Genomic DNA, 21,226 nt, shown 5'->3' with positions numbered 1-21,226 from the left:
GGTGGTGCCAGGAGGCCTAGGGGAGTGTCTGCTGCACAAGTAAACACAAAGATCACAGCCTCCCTCCTCAGGGCACACCCCGCCTGGTTCCTCAGCATTCTTTTGCCCTTGAGGCAGGCGGCAGCCATCCCAGGGGGCCTCCCAGCAGGGCTACAGGAGGCATGAGAGGCACCCCGCTGGCTCCACCTGAGTTGCTGACAGGACTCTGTGCTCCCAGTGCGGGGATTCCCCAGGCTGACCCTTCCTCACGGAGCCTCCGCCCTGGGTTCCTCAGGCTGGCCCCGCATTGAGTGCCTGGCTCCAGTCTTCACTGTCAAGGCCCCAGGGGAGTGCCCTGGACTGAGAATAGCAGATACAGCCGCAGCTCTCCACCCTGTGCCAGGCACGGCCCAGCTCCTCACAAACCTTATCTCCTGCCACTGGGGCAGAGCCAAGGCCCCTGCCTCCACTCTGGCCTTGAACTCCCCACCTTTGTTACCTGGGCGTGGACCCTGCACCTGCACAGTCCCCCCCAGCCCTGTGGCTGCTACTGCTGCAATAGCCTGGCTAACATGAAGTCCTTGTTCACCCACCAGGCCTGACCAGCCAGGCTGTCTTCTCTCAGAGCTTTGATGGACAAGGAGAGGAGGGCCCCACCGGTGTTCCACAGGACGAGGAACAGGACAAGACTCGTGAGTGTTTCACAGGCCAGGGGTCAATGGCCAAATAATCGCATTCCTCACAATCAAATGCAATTCTCCCAGCTGCCTGTTGTAGATCTCGGGTCAAGATTCACGTGCTATAACACTTGATATCAACTGACCGACAAGTTGCAGCCTGCACCGGAGAAGCAAGAGGGAACGGCTTCCATCTATCTTCCCAAAGCCAACTCAGAGGGTCTGTGCTGTGTCTCCACCCTGGCAGGCCCAGATCGAAGGTGAGAGAAAACAGATTTGCAGCCCCTTGTGATCGGGGTCCAGAATCAGCCCAGCAAGGTGGAGTGAGTCTCGTGGACCCCCAGCAAGTGGTACAGGGGCTTGGGACCCAGGCCTCCAGGCTTCCCTGCACATCCCCGGCGTTGCAGCTTCACGCCACAGAGACCCGCAGCCCCTACCCCACTGCTCCTCCGGCCTCTTCTCCTCTGCCCCCTGGCCTCACACAGTGTTTTGAAGGTGACCTCTGCTTATAGTGAATGCCATTTTGAGGTCATCTGCGAATGGAGCCTTCCATGGATCAGTGTAAATGACAGAAACGTGCCTGGCCAGTGCTGTACTCGTCATGCGTGACCAGAAAAAGGTTACAGGATGCAAAGCCTCAGTGACCACAGCTGAGACACAACTCCTCCTTGGCAGGGATCAAGTTCAGACTTTTAACCTCCTCACCAGGCTTGGGCTTCCTCTCCCCTCCTCTCCCGCCCCTGAGGATGGGGTTCTCCAAGAAAGCCTGAGTCCTTTCCTTCCAAGAAGTTCAAACTTGTGGCCCCAGGGAGTCCACAGCCTGAGGAATTCAGGGCAAGAAGGGATCACGTGCCCTTGTTTCATGGGTGACTAACAGCCTTCGGGAGCCCGTCCAAGCGGAGAGCCGTCAGACATGAGTCAGTGGTTTCCTGCTGGACCAGGGAGCACACCTGCAGTACCCACCCGAACCTGGCTGGAGGATGGCTGCTCCATACTGGTGGGGGATGGGTGGGTGGGGAGATGCGTGCCTTGGCCCTGCTGCCACCTCACAGTGCTCATTCCAGACTTCTTCTCTGAGCTCAAACACCCATCCACCATCCCTCCCACCACCCCTCCATCTATTTACGCACACAGTGTGTGGTGGGAACCAGTGAGAGCAGCATCACTGAAACCATGAGAGAAAAGGGCAGGCGGCACCAAGGATGTGCTGACTCTCCTCCACCCTCACCCCACGTGTCCCCACCCCGTCCTCCTGACACATTGCCCCAGCAGACCCTCCCTCGCCTCCTCCTTATAAGCTCCTTCCCCACTGCCGTCTGTGCTCTAAACCACTCTCCATGTTGCCTGCCAGAGATCTTTCTAAAACACAAACCTTGGTCGGCACAGGTGGTGGCTCACACCTGTAATCCCAGCACTTTTGGAGCCAAGACAGGAGGATTGCTTGAGGCCAGGAGTTCAAGACCAGCCTGGGCAATAAAAGATCCTGTCTCCTTAAAGAAAAGAAAAAAGAAAAACCCTGGACAGTATTTAACAGGTGTCTCTCTTGTTAAATACTGTCTAAATCCCTTGGCAGGGACTAGGAGGCTTCACAACTGGATCCAACCTGCCTGAGTCATCTCTGGCTCCTATGAGGCATGAAAAATGTTTATGAAATGAATGGATGAATGAATGCATAGCACACCCCAAACTCTGGAGGGACTCACACCCTACAGATTGTATCAGTTCCAAACATCAGGTTATCCTGAGCCACAAGTAGGGCCAGCTGGAAAGGCCAGGCCCCAGCAGTGATGGGTAGGGACATGGACGTTGACATTGTCTTCTAGTCCTGGGCACTGCCCCATGACTCCTTCCAGTGGGGAATGGGCCTAGATCAGCATCATTCCACCCAGGAGGGTCCTCAGGGCTCTAGGGCCCTCAGTTCTGCAGCTCATTCCTGGGAAGTCTGGCTGGGGGACCACCTCCCTGGAACATGACAGCTCATGAGGGCCCTGACACCAGCTCAGATACTTAGTTATGCAAAAGTGAGTTCCTATGAAAGTTGGGCTGTAATATGGGACTGTGGCCTCTTCAGGTGCAGAGGGATTTTTTTCCAATGCTGAGCTAGAGGACCCCTTGGGTCCTGCTGAATATTGCCAACCCCTGGGGCAATCCTGGTGCCAAAAAGCTTCCTTAGAGAATGCAGATTCCTGATACTGTCTTCAGGAAGTACTTCCAGGACACACCCCTCCCTCTTTGTCCTGGACCCAGGGAGTGCAGGCCTCAGGGCTTGGTTGTAGTCACCAGCCAGGTAAACCTAATGGGAGACTCAGTTCTGAAGCTTCCCCTGTAGTTTGTAGCCAGCCAAGAAAGGCTATACAGAAGGCTCATGTATGCTGATGGGAATGGCAGATGGAATGACAGTTTTGGAAGACACTTCAGCAGTTTCATTCTTTTTTTTTTTTTTTCAAACGGAGTTTTGCTCTTGTTGCCCAGGCTGGAGTGCAATAGTGTGATCTCGGCTCACTGCAACCTCTGCCTCCCGGGCTCAAGAGATTCCCCTGCCTCAGCCTCCCAAGTAGCTGGGATTACAGGTGTGAGCCACCACGCCCGGCTAATTTTTGTAGTTTTAGTAGAGACGGGGTTTCACCATGTTGGGCAGGCTGATCTTGAACTCCTGACCTCAGGTTATCCACCCTCCTCAGCCTCCCAAAGTGCTGGGATTATAAGCATGAGCCACTGTGCCTGGCCAGCAGTTTCTTTAAAAGTTAAATATTTCTATTCTGCTGTATTGGCCTAAAGAACAACAGCAACAAAACATTAAACACATATCTATTACATGACCCAGCCATTCCACTCCTAGGTATTAACTGATTGATTGTTTGACTGAGACAGGGTCTTGCTCTGTCACCCAGGCTGCAGTGCAATGGTGCAATCATAACTTACTCCAGCCTCGAACTCCTGGGTTCAAGCAATCTTCCTGCCTCAGCTTCCTGAGTAGCTAGGACTAAAGGTGCATGCCACCATGAACAGCTAATTTTTAAATATTTTCTAGAGAAGTGGTCTCACTGTGTTGCCAGGCTGGTCTGGAACTCCTGGCCTCAAGTGATCCTCCCACCTCTGCCTTCCAAAATGCTGGGGTTACAGGCATGAGCCACCACTCCCAGCCTTAACGTCTAGGCATTTATCCAAGGGAAATAAAAGCATATATTCACACAGACCCTTGCATATGAACATTCATAGCAACTTTATTTGTAATAACCCCAAACTGGAATCAACCCAAATATCCATCAGCAAGTGAAGAGTTAACAAATTGTGGTATAATCTATACAATGGAATATGACTTAGCAATGAGAAGAAATTAACTATTAATATATACAACAAGGATGAATCTCAAAATAATTACACTGAATGAAAGAAGAAACAAAAATAGTACATAGTAGATAATTCCATTTATTTAAAATTCAGAAAATGCTAACTCATCTACAGTAACAGAGCAGCAGATGGATGGTTGCCTGGAGATGGTGGAGACGGGAGGAAGAGATCACAAAAGGGACAGGAGGAAACTTCTAGAGTTGATGGATGTGTTCATTATCTTGACGGTGGTAGTGGTTTCACAGGTGTATGTATACATATGTTAAAATTCACCATATTGTACATTTTAAGTATGTGCGGTTTACATATTTCAATTAGACCTTAATAAAGCTGTTTTTGTTTTGTTTCTCGAGACAGGATCTTGTTCTGTTGCCCAGGCTACAGTGCAGTGGTGTGATCATAGCTCACTGCAGCCTCAAACTCCTGAGCTCAAGCGATCCTCTCACCTCAGCCTCCTGAGTAGCTGGGACTATAGTCGTGTGCCACCATGCCTACTTTTGTTACTTGTTGTAGAGAAGGGGTCTTCCTTTGTTGCCCAGATTGGTCTGGAACTCCTGTCCTGATCCTCTTACCTCAGCCTTCCAAAGTGCTGATATTACAGACATGAGAGCCTGTTCAGGGGTCCTGAGCAGGTCTATGGCCTGATAACTGCTTAAGGGAAACTCCTTCCCTACACAGCCCCATGGCCTTGGCCTTTCTGTTCAGCTCCATCCTTAGATGAGCTGGTCCTTCTTGGAGGGCTGGGTCGTTCAGGCAGGTGAGAACTCCTGCTCTGCCCAGATCAATCAGGGAACAGGGCAGAGGACAAGTATAAGAAGCCCTGCGGGAATTAGTCTTTGGGGATCAAATGTAGGAGAATAATGCCCCAAAATGATACCCCCCAAGCTGCTATGTTGGTAGCTAGAGACACATGTGTACCAAGGGCCAAAAGTCTCTGCACATAGCAGCGTATTTGTGGGGAGGAGCAACCAAGAGCCAGAGGCACTGAGCCTGTGTAATAGGCCTGGGCCTGAGGTAGACGTGCTGTCCAATGGTGGTCATATGATTTCCTCATGCCACAGGCAGCCAATCATTTATGTAACACTTCTTTCAAAACCCAAGTGACACCCACGGGGCCTGCTTACCTTGTTCATCCTTGAGTAGAGCCAGCCATGTGAGCTGGTTGTTCTCAGATCTCTTCCCAGCTGGATTAGTAACTGGTTTCCCATTAAAGGGCTCCTCAAAGTTCAGCCTCTCCTAGAAGGTACCCCTTGGCACCTTTTTTGGGGGATGGGCCCCCTAATGTCACATTGCCTTAAAATTTCTCAAGGTGGTACCCAAAGTGAAGTCCTAGAAACTCACTTTAAAGCCAACAGACTTTAGCTTAGGAAAGTTGCTAAGGCTCTCGGCATCTTCCATTGCAAAGGATCTAAAATAAAGCCAGTTTTCTTTTTGCATTTCACAGTATGTTTAAGGTGGCTGCTGCATGTGGAGCCCTGTACTAGATGCCTTGGGGACGGCAGATGAATACCCTACCAGAGGGAGCTTCGCTCAGATGCTCACTGACTGCCATAGCCTGCAGAGCCAAGCCCAGCAAGGGTCTCGGGAGATGGAGAGTGGGTGCAAGAAGTGGAGGTCTCAGACCTTCTCTCAAAGACCTCACAGACCTGTAGAGGCACGAAGAGGCAAACACAATGCAGAATGTTCTATGAGCTGCTGGAAGAATGTTCCAGAACAGGTGTATAGGAAGAAGGTGGGAATAGCACCTGTTTTATCTCATTCTCATTTATAGCTGACTCTTCAGCAGAATTCATTGAGCTGGTCTGTCTGTTGGGAGTGCCAAGGGTCAGGGCAGGCTTTATGGGGAGGGGCCATTCGAACAGTCTCCTGAGTCATAAACAAAGCTTCGCCTGGCTAATAAAGGGAGAAGGGGCAGTCCGGGCCAAAGAAACAACATGGGAGAATCTCAGAAAACATCTTACGGTGTAAGATAAGAAGTGCCTTAAAAGAAATACCAACTTTGCTATGGGAATTCAAAGAATTCCAGAGAAATTCTCAGATTTGAAAAAGATGCAGTGATGTTTGCCTCTTGATACCTGAATGTGTGCCTCTGAGTCTGGCACTGGCCTTATTCTCCTCCCTCTGCCTCTGTAGGGAGGAGACAGCTCTCGCTAAAAGCCCTTAGAAATGTTTTCCTCCGAAGACACACTGATTTCCCACTGGGTAATTAGGATGTAGTTGAAGCTTCCCAGAATGGTTGCGGTCTCTGAAGGCTATAACTGCCGCAGCGCAGGGATCGGGACTCCTTAACTGATACATCTGATCCATATTTGAATCTCATTTTCCATTTTGCAAGGGCAAGTGCCTTTTTTCGCCATCTGGATGAGCTTGTTTAAAAATCCGTCTATGCATGTCTACAGGTAAAATGGCTAAAGTGCTGCATTTGATTTGAAAATGCATCCTTTTGTAATATAGTCTATAATGATTTAGGATCAGAGGACTTTTCATTCTTCCAGACCTGGGCTGCTCTGTGGCCAATACAGTGGTTTTCAACCTGCTCCTCACCCCAACCTGATTCTGAAATCTAGAAGGGTTTCTCTGGACTGGGACCTTCCGATGCACACTGTTAGAGTGGACATGCCCAGCCTGCCTGGCCAGACATCACCTTCCAGGGATCTGGTGTAAGGGCCATGGGCACAGAAATGACTGCGGTAAGATCAGGGAAGAACAGGAGGCTTCCTAACCAATTCCAAGTGGGGCTGAGGGGACAGGAGGCTGCCATGCCAGCTGATCCTGAGTGTTGGGAACCCTCGCTGGGGAGAGAATGACATCCACATTCTCTCATTAAAACCCTCTAGTGGGCCAGGCGCAGTGGCTCACGCCTGTAATCCCAACACTTTGGGAGGCCAAGGCAGGCAGATCACTTGAGGTTAGGAGTTCGAGACCATTCTGGCCAACATGGTGAAACCCTGTCTTTAGTAAAATACAAAAATTAGCTGGACCAGGTGAGGTGCCCCTGTAATCCCAGCTACTCAGGAGGCTGAGGCAGGAGAAGAATCCCTTGAGTTGGGAAAACAGAGGTTGCAGTGAGCCAAGATCACGCCACTGCACTCTAGCCTGAGTGACAGAGCAAGACTCCGTTTCAAAAACAAACAAACAAACAAAACCCCTCTGGTGTCAGGGAGGGCTATGGTGACCCTGGTCAGGTGGTGGGTGGCCAGGTGGGAGACTGTAATGGAGGGGACAGAGAAGTTAGAATTGACTCAGGGAAAAGCCTGTGCTGCCCCAGGAGACTCTTATTCTAGCTCCCCACAGTGCAGAGGAGCACCATGGCTTTCTGGTCTAGGAAGCTGGTCCCTCCAGGATAGACACATACCACTGGCTTCTAGATCCAAGTGGGAGGGTTTTCCCTAGAGACCTGGCTCACAAGCCAGGTAACTCCAAGCCACTTGCAGTTAAGCCACCCTCACAAGCCAAACGGCAGCACTTCCAGGGATGCTGCAGGGCAGAGGCCATGCGTCCAGGCTCCCCCGGGGGCCCTTCATGCTCCCCAGCACTGGCACTGTGGTCATGTGCCTCCCCTGCCATTGGCATCTGGCCTAGCTTGGTTAGGCTACAGGTCTCCCATCTCCAGGAGCAAACTTTTAGCTGGTACCACAGGGGTTGGAAAAGGATGAAGAACTCTGGGCACTGGCACTCAAACCCCAGCTGCTGCCGTAACTTAGACCTTATGCCTCAGATTGGATGACTGAGTGTCTGCTTTATCCCAAGGACCCAACCCCACCAGGCAGTAAGAGGGAGGAGAACTTGTGTTTATTGAGTGCCCTAAGTGCTGAGCGCTGTGCTAGCTCCTTTCCCTTCGTTTTCTCATTTAATCCTCCCAACCATGCCATGAGGTAGATAGGGCTGAAGTCCAGAGAGGGGAAGTGACCTATTCAAGGTCACGCAGCAAGATCTGCCAAGTTCTGTTTTACAGGATATAACTGTTGAAAACAACCAAAAATGCTAAAACATGAAAACACCTTGTTAAAAGCAATGAAGAACTGGCAAGAGAGAAAAGAGTAAGGTCAGAATCTAAGGAGAGGTAAGAACCTAGCCAAGTAATAAGCACTGAAGTCATTTTGACACTGTGGGTGTTTGCTGATATATAAGTGAGAACCTCAGGTTTTCTTTTTTCTTTTTTTTCTTCTTAAAAAATATATGGAGTCTTTCTCTGTCACCTAGCCTGGAGGGCAGTGGCGTGGTCTTGGCTCACTGCAACCTCCACCTCCCAGGTTCCAGTGATTCTCCTGCCTCAACCTCATGAGTAGCTGGGATTACAGGCACATGCGACCATCCCTGGCTAATTTTTGTATTTTTTAGTAGAGAGAAGGTTTCACCATGTTGCCCAGGCTGGTCTCCAACTCTTAGTCTCAAGTGATCCTCCCATCTAGGCCTCCCAAAGTGTTGGGATTATAGGCATGAGCCACCACACCCAGCCAAGAACCTCAGTTTTAATGATCTTGTGGGCCAGTGTGACAAATGTCGAAACTAAAGGCCTGTCCCCAGTGGGGAATTTATCAGGAGGCTCTCCTAGATTAAGCTGGCACTCTCACAGGTCTCCCTGCTTTGGGAATGTAAGAGAAAAGGGGAGGAGATGTCCCTGAGATGTGGTAAGCACAAGCTGGCCATCACTTAGATTGGCGGCCCAAGTTCATATCATTTGCGTGGTTCATAAAACCTCTACTCATGAACCACTGGGTGTGGTGGTTCGTGCCTATAATCCTGGCACTATGGGAGGCTGAGGCAGGCGGATCATCTGAGGCCAGGAGTTCAAGACCAGCCTGGCCAACATGGTGAAATCCCGTCTCTACTAAAAATATAAAAATTAGTCGGGCATGGTGGCACATGTCTGTAATCCCAGCCACACTCAGGAGGCTGAGGTAGAAGAATTGCTTGAATCCAGGAGGTGGAGGCTGCAGTATGCTGAAATTGTGCCACTGCACCCCAGCCTGGGTGACAGAGTGAGACTCTGTCTTAAAAATTAAAATAAAATAGGCCAGGCATGGTGGCTCATGCCTGTAATCCCAGCACTTTGGGAGGTCGAGGAGGGTGGATCACAAGGCCAGGAGTTCAAGACAAACCTAGCCAAGATGGTGAAACACCATCTCTACTAAAAATACAAAAAAATTGGCTGAGCATGGTGGCAGGTGCTTGTAATCTCAGCTAATCAGGAGGCTGAGACAGAGAATTGCTTGAACCTGGGAGGTTGCAGTGAGTCAAGATCGTGCCACTGCACTCCTGCCTGGGTAACAGAGTGAGACTCTTTGTCAAAAAATAAAATAAAATAAATAAAAAATAAAGTACCGCTGGACTGCTAATGCCCCTGGCACCTGGCAGAAGGACCCATCAATCCTCCCTGGAGAGAGGCATATTCATCCTAGGCCTCAACCAGTACCCACCGACAAGTTTTTTCAAATATACTCAGTGGTATATAAGCCCCAAATAAGCTAGCATGCAAGAAAGCAATGAGAACCAGCAGAAACAACAGACAGAAGGCATAGATCTACAACAACTTCAGATCATGGAATTATCCAGCCTAGATTAGAAAACATACTTACCATGTGTAACAAAATAAAAGACAAGCTTGAAAATAGCTGTAGGGAGTAGAAAACTATAAAGAGTGACCTAACAGATTTAAGAAGGAAGCAAATTTTCAGCAGACTTGAAAAAGGGGTATATTTTTCAGAAGTGAAAAAAATATCGTAACTGAAATTTTTAAATGCAGTGAAAAAGACAGTTTGTGAACTGGCAGATGGCTTAGAAAAAAGCAATGGAGGCCAGCGCAGTGACTCATACCTGTAATCCCAACACTTTGGGAGGCCAAGGTGGGCAGATCAGTTGAGGTCAGGAGTTTGAAACCAGCCTGGCCCACATGGTGAAATCCTGCCTCTACTAAAAATACAAAAATAACCGGGTGTGGTGGCAGGCACTGTAATCCCAGCTCCTTCGAAGGCTTAGGCAGGAGAATTACTTGAACTTGAACCTGGGAGGTGGAGGTTGCAGTGAGCTGAGATCGCACCACTGCACTCCAGCTTGGACGACAGAGTGAGACTCTGTCTCAAACAAACAGACAAACAAAAAATTAGCTAGGCGTGGTGGTGCAGGCTTGTAATTCCTGCTACTGGGGAGGCTGAGGAACAAGAATCACTCGAACCTGGGAGGCAGAGGTTGCAGTGAGCTGAGATCACACCACTGTACTTCAGCCTGGGCAATAGAGTGAGACCGTCTCAAAAAAAAAAGAAAACAAAAGAAAAGAAAAAAGCAACGGAAAATAGCACAGAGAGACCAGAAGACAAAATATATGGAAGAAAAGTTAAGAGACATGGAAGAGAGCTGCCTATGATTAGCAAGAGTTATAGGAGGAAAGGAGAGGGAGAATGGAGAGAGGCAATATGTGAAGAAATATTGGCTGAGAATTTTTTCAGAATTGATAAGACATAGCATCCACAGATGTTAAGAATCCCAAAGGATTCTAAGCAGAATTAAAAAAAAAAAAAAGAAAGAAATACATATTTTAAAGCATATTGTAAATTGCAGAATACACACACATCACTCTCATATGAGAGACAGAGAACCAGAGGGAAAATATCAGTGTACCTTAGACTAACAGCTGATTTGTCGACCTCCACATAGAAAGGTAGAGGGGGGATGACCTGACAACCTAGAATTCTTTATCCAGCGAAAATACCTTCCACAAATGAGCACCAAACACACACATTATCAGAAAAACAAAAACTGAGAATCTATAATCAGGGAACTCTTATTAAATTATATTCTAAAGGATGTACATTAGGCAGAAGGAAAATGATCCCAGATAGAAGATCTAGGATGTAAGAGGGTATCAGGAGCTAAGAAAATGGTAAATATGTGGGTAGGGCTAGGCAAACACGGACTGTATAACATAATAATTATTCTAAGGTTTTCCAAGGTTACAACAAAACAAGACAGAATCAAAGTACACAGAGTCAAGAGGGGAGTAAAGAGTTAAAATGCTTTAAAGTCTTGTATCACTGAAGAGGAAGGTAAAGTGTTTGACTAACTTTAGACCTTGATAAGTATGCATGTGGTAATTTCCAAGGCAGCCACTAAAAAGAAAAAGAAAAAGAAACACCATGTATAACTTTTCAATTTTTAGAGAAGAAAAAAGACAATAATAAAAAAAATTAATGCAAAAGAAAAACAAACAAGCTGGGCACAGTGGCTTCCACCTGTAATCCCAGCACTTTGGGAGGCCGAAGTGGGTGGATCACCCGAGGTCGGGAGTTCAAGGCCAGCCTGACCAACATGGAGAAACCCCATCTCTACTAAAAATACAACATTAGCCGAGCGTGGTGGCACATGCCTGTAATCCCAGCTACTCAGGAGGCTGAGGCAGGAGAATCACTTGAACCCAGGAGGCAGAGGTTGCTGTGAGCTGACTGCACTCTAGCCTGGGCAACAAGAGCGAAACTCTGTCTCAAAAAAATAAAAAAAGAAAAAGAAACAAGAAAAAGAGAAAAAAATGGCACAAAATAGGATAGTGGATTCAGGATCACATACTGTGTGTATGATAGAGCTGGGCATTGTTTTCTGTTCCAGGGAGTTTTGGAAAGTTGTCCCCTACCCCTAGAGTCCCCCAACTATCTCCTGACACAGCCCCCAGCACTACTTGTCTACTGTACCTGTTTGAGCACCATCCAGGCTTCACACCCATCCCTTCCTCTGCTCCCCACTCAATGCTGGGATCCCTGAGGCCAGAGATTCAGCTATGGCAGGGGCTTATCCGGGGGATGAGATAATGGCTATGTGTGGCCCTCTTAGGTGTCTCTACTTCTGTCACAGTTACATGGGCTTTGCCCAACCCTGTCTTGAAGTTTGATACCTGTTAGTACTGTTGACCCACATCATCTTTCCTCCTTACCCCAGTTCTGCTGGTACCTGGGTTCAGAACTTTTAAGCTCTCACCTGGGCCTTTGCAACAGCCTCGCACCTGGTCTTCCTGACGCCACTCTTCTGATCCAACCTTTGAGGCTGCTGAGGCATTGCTGCTCTTTGGCTCAGAAACGATCCATCCTATGAGAAGGCCCACAGAGCCTGAACAGACAACATTAACAATAATCATCTGTTGGGCGTTTACTGTAAGCAGGCACCTGCTGTGCATATCACAAGCAATATCTTCACTTACTCCTTATAGCTAGCCTTTGAGTTGGTTTTACTGATGAAGAAACAGGCTTTGGGAGAGGAACCAACTTGCCCAAGGTTGCCCATCTATGAAGCAGCAAAGCTAGGTCTACTTGGCTGACTCAGCGAGGTCGTGCCCATAAAGCATTAAGCTGGCTTTCAAGGATGTTGATAAATGGGTCCCAAGCCAATATCTTAGCCTCGTCATCCCTATATTCACCTATATTAGGCAACATGGGCCATTTGTTGTCCCCTGAGCATGCCTGGGGTGATCCCCCTCCCTGCCTTTGCTCACACGCATTACTCCTCCTGAAATTTCCTTCTCTAATCTCTACCCTTCTGGAAGTCTTATCCTAAATGTCTCTTCCCTAGGGAAGATGTCCTTCCTTTAGAGCCTTGTATCATACTCAAGTGTGTTCATGTGTCATCTTCTCTAGTGGGCAGCAAGTTAACTGGGAGTTGAGACCAAGCCTGGTTCATTCAGCAGCTCCCCAGAAGTATCCTATACGACAGATGGCATGCATGTTTTCTGAATTACTTAAATCCAGTTCACACAGATAGGTAGAAGCTTCACACAAACAGATCCTTTCCAGAGCAGCACAGTTTGGAGGATGTGGCATGTTTTCCTGGGGCTTGGCATGTGGAGATTTGTGCATGTGCTATGTAATCATCCCAGCCGCATACTCTCCCTCCGTGTGGCACAATGGAGGCGTTCCTGGGGGCAGAGGTGCTCCAGCGTGAGGTGTAAGCTCTGAGCTCAAGACCTCTTTTCAGTGGACGCTCTTATTTCTCTCACCTTCAGAAATGAATGCCAGCTTTATTAACCCCCAAGCCTCCATCCCTGACAGGGGCATGCATTTCTGTGCCTCCACTGCCTCTTTCCTTCCCGGAACTTATAGGAAAACTGTAAACTGCAGCTTGCAAACCTCCCACCTTCTCCTGCCAAAACTTGGACCTGGGCAAATCAAACTGAAACAATCCATACTGGCCAGGCGCGGTAGCTCCCGCCTGTAATCTCAACGCTTTGGGAGGCCGAGGTGGGTGGATTGCCTGAGCTCAGGAGCTTGAGACCAGCCTTGGCAACATGGCGAAATCCCATCTGTACTAAAAATACAAAAAATTAGCCAGGCGTGGTGGTGCGCACCTGTAGTCCCAGCTATTTGGGAGTCTGAGGCATGAGAATAGCTTGAACCCAGGAGGCAGATGTTGCAGTGAGCCGAGATCACATCGCTGCACTACAGCCTGGGTGACAGAGCAAGACTCTGTCTCAAAAACAACAACAAACAACAATCTATAGATTTGGGCTGTGTGGAGGATGCCAGATGTGGAGGAGATACAATGCAATGAGTAAGAGTCAGACCTGTCTGTGACCAGGAGGAGTTTACAATTTAAATGGGAAGATAAGACACATGGGAAAGCTATGCAGAGGGAAATGCGATGAGACCTAATTACCAGTTTCAGGCCACAGGTGAAGAGGTTTTTCAGGACTGAGCCTTGGAGACAGGCTTAGCACATGGAAGTATGGCCAAGCCTGAGGGGTGCCAAGGCAGGAAACAGGCCTGCCCAGCTCACAGAAACTTGGATCCAAGCTAGGTCTTGGTCCCCTGAGAGGAAAGGCATTTGTGCATGCAGAGCTGAGGGCTAGGAGAAGGATATGCCCCTGGTGAAGAGCCTGAATGAAAGGGCTGGGGAAAAGGTTGGAAATTGTCCAGGTTGAGAAACTTGGGTGCTGAGGGAGACAGCAGGGCACTGTGGAGGGCCTGGGGCAGGCAGAGCTGAAGGAAGGTACATCTAGGCAGCCTTTACTTCCTCTCCACCACAGCCCTGGTGCTGTGAACTGACACCCAAACCCTCCAGGAGCACTTCCTTTCTAGACCCAACAAAGGCCACAAGAAAAAAATAAAGCCTGGATCCATTTGAAAAGGGGCCAACCAGCCCCTCCCAAACCCAGTTCTTTGACTTGCACCCAAGACCTTAAATACACCCTTTGAAACTCCTCATCCATTGAAGTTCCTTTCCTTTGAAACCATAAAAGAATGTGGGGCTGCATTTTGTCTTGGTGGTAGGAAAATTCCACAGGCAACTTGCGGCATTTACAGGGTGGAAACCTCTGGCTTGGGAGCAGAAGGTCTGAGCCCAGGGCTTTTCAGAACAGTGACAGCCAGGAGCCTGGCAGTGTAGCCCAGAGGTCGAGACATGTTCTGGAGTCAGGTCCTCTGTGATGAGCCAGTTGAGTGACCTTAAGCAGGCCACTGGATCTTGTGAAACCTCAGTTTTCTTACTCCTAAAATGAAGATTTTCATTCTGGAAGGCTGCATACCTTCTGTGCTAAGGGTTTCTGCACGTGCCAGCAAGGGTATCAGGCCGGTTGACATCTGGTTGGTTTTCTGTCCCGGTGGGAAGTTCCATATCCTTTGGCTGTCACTGCTGCAGATAGATATTTGGGATGGCAAATTGTCACCAGAAATAGCCATCAAGAGTAAAATGGCCTCAAAGGGATGTCATCTAGTCTTTGCCTCTGTGACCAATACCAAATGATGCCCCATGACATACAGTGCAGGGTGAGAGGGGTCTCTGTCCCCAAGTGCTTGAGTATACAGCAGGAGGTCAGAGGCTAAAGAATGTATTATAGGGGACATAAGAGACTGGAATAGGTGATAGCTTCATGAAGAGGTGGATACAGAGGTATGGTGGGGAGAGGGCAGAATACTGACTCAGAGCACCAGGAATCTTAGAAGAAAATGGCTGAACCTAGACCCTCACCTCACACCATAGACAACAATTAACTCAAAATGGATCATGGACCTGAATGTAAGAACTAAAACTATAAAATGACCAGAAGCAAACACAGGAGAAATTCTTTGTGACCTTGGATTTGGCAAAGATTTCCTAAATAGTAGACAAAAAGCACAAGCTATAAAGATAAACATCAATACCTTAATCTAAAAATCTTCATCAGGATTTAAAGCTTTTGTGGGCTGGGTGCAGTGGTTCATGCCTGTAATTCCAGCACTTTGGAAGGCCAAGGTGGGTTGGTCACTTGGGGTCAGGAGTTCAAGACCAGCCTGGCCAACATGGTGAAACTCCATCTCTAATAAAATCAAAAATTAGTTGGGTGTGGTGGTGCACACCTGTAATCCCAGCTACTCAGGAAGTTGAGGCACGAGAATCACAGGAACCCTGGAACCAAGATCGTGCTACTGCACTCCAGCCTGGGCAACAGAGTGAGACTCATCTCAAAAAAAAAAAAAAAAAAAAAACAGTTTCCTGCCATCTTGGATCCTGTGGAGGCCTGCTGGGAACAGGACTTCTAAAAGGAAACATGTCTGGAAGATATGGTCCAAGGCCATTTTTGCTGGCTATCAGCAGGGTTTCTGGAAGCAAAGGGAGCACACAGCTCTTCTTAAAGTTGAAGGTGTTCATGCCCGAGATGAAACAGAATTCCATTTGGGCAAGAGGTGCACTTATGTATACAAAGCAAAGAACACAGTGACCCCTGTCGGCAAACCAAACCAAACCAGAGTAACCTGGGGAAAGGTAACTCGGGCCCACAGAAACAGTGGCATGGTTGGTGCCAAGTTCTGAAGGAATCTTCCTGCTAAGGCTATTGGACACAGAATCCAAGTGATGCTGTACTCCTCAAGGATTTAAACTAATGAAAAGTCAATAAACAGACATGAATTTGTGCTCTTGTAAAATATAAATAAAATAAAAATTAAAAAGATTTAAAACTTTTGTGCTTCAGATGTCCTGCTATGAAAATGAAGAAGTATGGGTCAGGTGCTGTGGCTCACACCTGTAGTCTCAGCACTATGGGAGGCCAAGGTGGGTTGATCACTTGAGGTCAGGAGTTCAAGGCCAGCCTGGCCAATATGGTGAAACCCCATCTCTACCAAAAATACAAAAAGTAGCGAGATGTGCTGGTGGGCACCTGTAATCCCACCTACCTGGGGGGCTGAGGCATGAGAATAGCTTGAATCCAGGAGGCAGAGGTTGCAGTGAGCTGAGATGGCACCACTGCACTGGGCACCTAGGCAACAGAGTGAGACTGTCTCAAAAAACAAAAATAAAACAAAAAAAAGGGGCAAATAACTTGAAGAGACAGTTCACCAAACAAGATGTTTGGATGGCAAGTAAGCATATGAAAAGATGCTCAACATCATTAGTCATTAGAAAAATGCAAATTAAAATTACAATGAGATATTACTACACACCCACTAGAATTGCTAAAATTAAAAAGACTGACAATACCTAGTGTTGACAAGGACATAGAGCAGCTGCAACTCTCATAAACAGTTGGCAGGGATAGAAAATGGTTCAACCAGTTTGGAAAACAGTTGGCAGTTTCTTTAAAAATTGAACATATGCCAGTCATTCGACCTCTAGGTACTTAGCCAAGAGAAATAAAAGCATATATTCACACAAACACTTGTACATGAACATTCATAGCAGTTTTATTTGTAATAGCCCCCAAACTAGAAACAACTCAAAGTCCATTGATGAATGGGTAAACAAATTGTAGTACAGTCATATAATGGAATACTACTCAGCAATAGAAAGGTACAAACTGTTTATACAATGACATAGATGAGCCTTAAAACAATGACATTGAGTGAAAGAAGACAGACCCAAAAAAGTGCACGTACTGTATGATTCTACATGCATACGATTTTAGAAAATGTGAATTAATATATAGTGACTGACAGAGAGTCAGTGGTTGGCTAGGAGTAGGACAGGAGGGCAGCAAGAGGAGATTTCCATGAGCACAAGGAAATGAGTGATGGAGATGGTCATTGTCTTGATTGTGGTGTTCATTTCATAGGGACAGACATATGTCAAAACCCATCAAATTGTGCAGTTTACTGTACATCAATTATGCTCAATAAAGCCATGCAAAAGAAGAAAGAGGGGAGGGAGGCAGCAGTTCCTGGCCCCACAGGGACAACCAGTCACTCCTCAGCTCTCCCAAATATAGGTATGGGGTCTGTCTACAGAATCTATTAATTCACTCTCCTCTGTCAGCCAGGGGTTCTTTACCAACTCAGCTGCACCTCCCCAACTTGTCCCAGGTTCTTTGAGGGCAGGGACTGTGCCTTCTGCATCAAGTCTCTCCTGTTGAGAAAGTGGATGATGGCAATGATGAGGCAGCTTCCGTGGGTAGCAGGAGAGGGGCTGGTCTATCACCAGGATCAGGGCTGATCATGCCTTGATCTTGGGGAAGTCCACCTCACTGTGGGGCAATAACACCACTGTCATTCCTGCCTTGTTTGTGGAATGCATGGCGACTCACTCCCTGAAGACTCCCAACACTGCTGAGGAACAGGATAAGGCAGAGGTGAGATGCTGAGCCACACTTGGCTCCGAAGGATCTGAGCCTCCAGGGCTCACCCTTCAGGTTGGGACTGTTGGACAAGACGATCCTTATGTAATCTACAGAGAACCATTTAATTCTGGAACGAGGAAGCCAATGCTGTGTGCAAGGTGCTCCTCTCAGACTGCTGAACCTAGATTCCAATCATTACCACACTGACCTGATTGAAGTCTCTGCGGCCTGTGGTCACCAACAGTCTGGTTGACGACCAGAGGCTGACGACCTTACTAAGCCAAATCTGGAGCTCTCTGCCTTCTAGAAGCCAGGCCAGAATCCTGCATGGCCACCAAGTCTTGGCTTTCTGAGGCCAAACACTTGACTCAACGTGATGGAACTCATTTCTGTTGCATTCAAGCACCATGAGGGCCTTCAGTAGTGATGGTTCCTATATATTTGTGTAAACCAAAGTATAGACTAGGCTGCGCATGCAATCCTTCTTCGATGCTGGTCCTACCAACCTCTATAATCTGCCCTCACTCCTGTGGATTTTCCTTAGTAGCATTAGCCTTACTAAAGAAAAGCTTGATTCAAAAATCCAACCACATGGGCTGGGTCAAAGGTAGTGTGTTATCTCAGTTGATTGCTCACGGTCAGTTACAGGCTGAACTCCTTGTTCTACTCTTTCCCCCTTCTTTTTTTTTTTTTTTTTTGAGACGGAGTTTCACTCATGTTACCCAGGCTGTAGTGCAATGGCGCGATCTCGGCTCACCGCAACCTCCGCCTCCTGGGTTCAGGCAATTCTCCTGCCTCAGCCTCCTGAGTAGCTGGGATTACAGGCATGCACCACCATGCCCAGCTAATTTTTTGTATTTTTAGTAGAGACGGGGTTTCACCATGTTGACCAGGATGGTCTCGATCTCTTGACCTCATGATCCACCCGCCTCGGCCTCTCAAAGTGCTGGGATTACAGGCTTGAGCCACCGCGCCCGGCCTTCTTTCCCCCTTCTTGCCACTGTACTTAACTAGTCTTAAAAAAAATCCAACCACAAAATGGACATATGTGTTGGGTTATGTAACACTTATATGACAAAGGAATAAGTCACTTGATGAATATGTGTCCTGGGTGTTCCTTTAAATAACACACTCATCAAGCCAGGCACCGTGGCTCACACCTGTAATCCCAGAACTTTGGGAGGCCGAGGCAGGTGTATCACCTGAGGTCAAGAGTTCAAGACCAGCCTGGCCAATATGGTGAAACCCCATCTCTACTAAAAATACAAAAATTAGCTGGTTGTGGTAGCAGCGCCTGTAATCCCAGCTACTCAGGAGGCTGAGGCAGGAGAATCACTTGAACCTGGGAGGCGGAGTTTGCAGTGACCCAAGATTGGGCCACTGCACTCCAGCCTGGGTGACAGAGCAAGATTCCATCTCAAAAAATAATAAATAAATAAATCACACACTCTGTCATGGGCATTCACAGAATAATCTGGTTTGTGGAAACTGCCTGCAGGGGGATTTTCAAGTGTGCCTGGGACATGAGGTGATGCTTCTAGCGAGAGCCATCCTCTCTTCTGGGCCCTGCTAGGGCTCCATTTCCTCAGGAAGTTCCCCTGACTTTGAAAGGGGCCAAGCTGCAGAGGGGAATGATGAGTGTGTGTGGCAGAGAGTCTGCACTTCCTCTCTAGGCCATTATTGGTGCCCCGCTGACCTCCATTGACTCCACAGATCTTGCCCTGCTCTCTAGCCTGGCACAGTGGCTCTGTAGACTTTGAGCTTACCACCCATGCTCCCAGGCACTCCTAACCAAGCTCAGCCCCTCAAATGGTGGGATCTCTGGTGTTTAGATCTCTCATCCACTAGACACCAGGTAACACCACTTGGCCAAGTAACCTGGAAAATCCTGCTGAATTTTAATTGAAACCATGTACCCAGAATGGCCACCCCAGTAAGCAAGACAAAAGGAAGTGGCCTTTCCCCAGAATGAGCACCTACACAGGGCACAGAACATTGCCACAGCACATGTTTCCCCAGTACCAATGCACTTGCATCTTAACCAAAGAGCTCTCATGACCACTGCACGTGGGAACACAGGTTGTGAATGAGCAGGGCACTAAGGCCAACTGTAGAGTCAGAAGGAGGAAGACGTAGGCTTCTGAGGCCTAAGACCTATCTTTGGAGCCCTGAGGCAAGCTGTGTATTTCCATACCGGTGTGTGCATCTAAGAGGCACCGGGTGGAGGGGATCAAGGCTCTGACCCTGAGACGACCCTCCCCCTATTAATGAGAGCTCAGGCCCCTATCCAAATAATTATGGGCTGCCCCTATGTGCTGACACTATGGACTCAGTGGTAAACAAGCCCCTAGCCTCAAGTTCTCATAGCCTCTTCTCTGTGGCATCAGCCCTGAGATATCATGAAGCAAGAACAAGGCTGGCCAGATTGGGTGCCAAAAGTAGCCCAGGTAGAACTGTGAAACTCTATCTTAGTGAAGGAAAAGAGAACTCAGGAGAGGACAGGGCAGGCTCAGACTTTCCTAACTGAAGCTGCTGAGACCTTGGCCAAAACCAAACAGGGACATGTGTGTGAATTCTGGCCAGGATCAGAAAGCAGCCAAGGCTGGCCAAGCTTCAAGAGAGCCTGAACAAAGTCAGAGGCTGCATCAGAGCTTCTTCTAAGAGGGCAGCTCCATAGCAGCCTGGGCTGGGAGCAAAGGCTGGGCTCGCAGGGAAAGAGCAAGAAGTGCATGAGTGAGTGGAGAGGTTCAAAAGGTGGCCTGAGAGGTGGCAGAGGAGGAGCCACCCCAGCGGGCATGGAGGTGACAGCAAAGGATGGGGCCATGCTGTGCATCACAGCCCAGGGGGCAGACTCTAGTCAGGACTGTGGCTCCACAGCTACCTTCCCACAAGTCCCCATCTGAGATGCCCAGAAGCCAGAGCCCCTCAGCTGCTCCAGCAGGCCTCTGGTTTCTGCTTTTCACTCACCACCTCCCTCCAAGCCACCATTTGCAGACTTCAGTCTTGGCTGTGTCATCTTGTCCAGGCTGTGTACCCCACATCAGAGTTGGGCTTCCTTGGTTTGGTTCTGGGGTAGCCCCATGTCCAGCTGCCTTTCCCATCTTCTGGCTATTGGGGTCCTACCTGACCCAGCTCTGGCCCCACCCCACATCCACCTGCCAAATTTGGTATGAGATTTGCTGGTAATGCCTGACAAGACTTTCCATGATTCCACTTTTTAAATTATTATTATTATTGCCGGGAGCGGTGGCTCAAGCCTGTAATCCCAGCACTTTGGGAGGCCGAGGCGGGTGGATCACGAGGTCAAGAGATTGAGACCATCCTGGTCAGCATGGTGAAACCCCGTCTCTACTAAAAATACAAAACATTAGCTGGGCATGGTGGCGCGTGCCTGTAATCCCAGCTACTCAGGAGGTTGAGGCAGGAGAATTGCATGAACCCGGGAGGCGGAGGTTGCGGTGATCCAAGATCACGCCATTGTACTCCAGCCTGGGTAACAAGAGTGAAACTCCGTCTCAAAAAAATAAAAAATAAATTATTATTATTATCAAGACAGACTCCCGCTCGGTCACCCAGGCTGGAGTGCAGTGGCGTGATCTCAGCTTACTGGAACCCCTGCCTCCCCAGTTCAAGTGATTCTCCTGCCACAGTCTCCCAAGTAGCAGAGACTACAGGCATACACCACCATGCCCAGCTAATTTTTATATTTTTAGTA

The 21,226-nt window shown here is 48.3% G+C and overlaps 1 pseudogene; it reads left to right on the top strand.

Moving 5' to 3' along the window:
• The first annotated feature begins 12,891 nt into the window (after positions 1-12,891).
• Positions 12,892-15,886, top strand: LOC116555835 (annotated as a pseudogene).
• The last annotated feature ends 5,340 nt before the right edge of the window (positions 15,887-21,226 follow it).

This window comes from Sapajus apella, unplaced genomic scaffold, assembly GCF_009761245.1.
Source record: "Sapajus apella isolate SASKATOON/1434 unplaced genomic scaffold, GSC_monkey_1.0 scaffold15, whole genome shotgun sequence".
NCBI lineage: Eukaryota > Metazoa > Chordata > Mammalia > Primates > Cebidae > Sapajus > Sapajus apella.
Note: the sequence above shows the minus strand (reverse complement) of the source record. Positions and strands in the feature narration are given on the sequence as shown.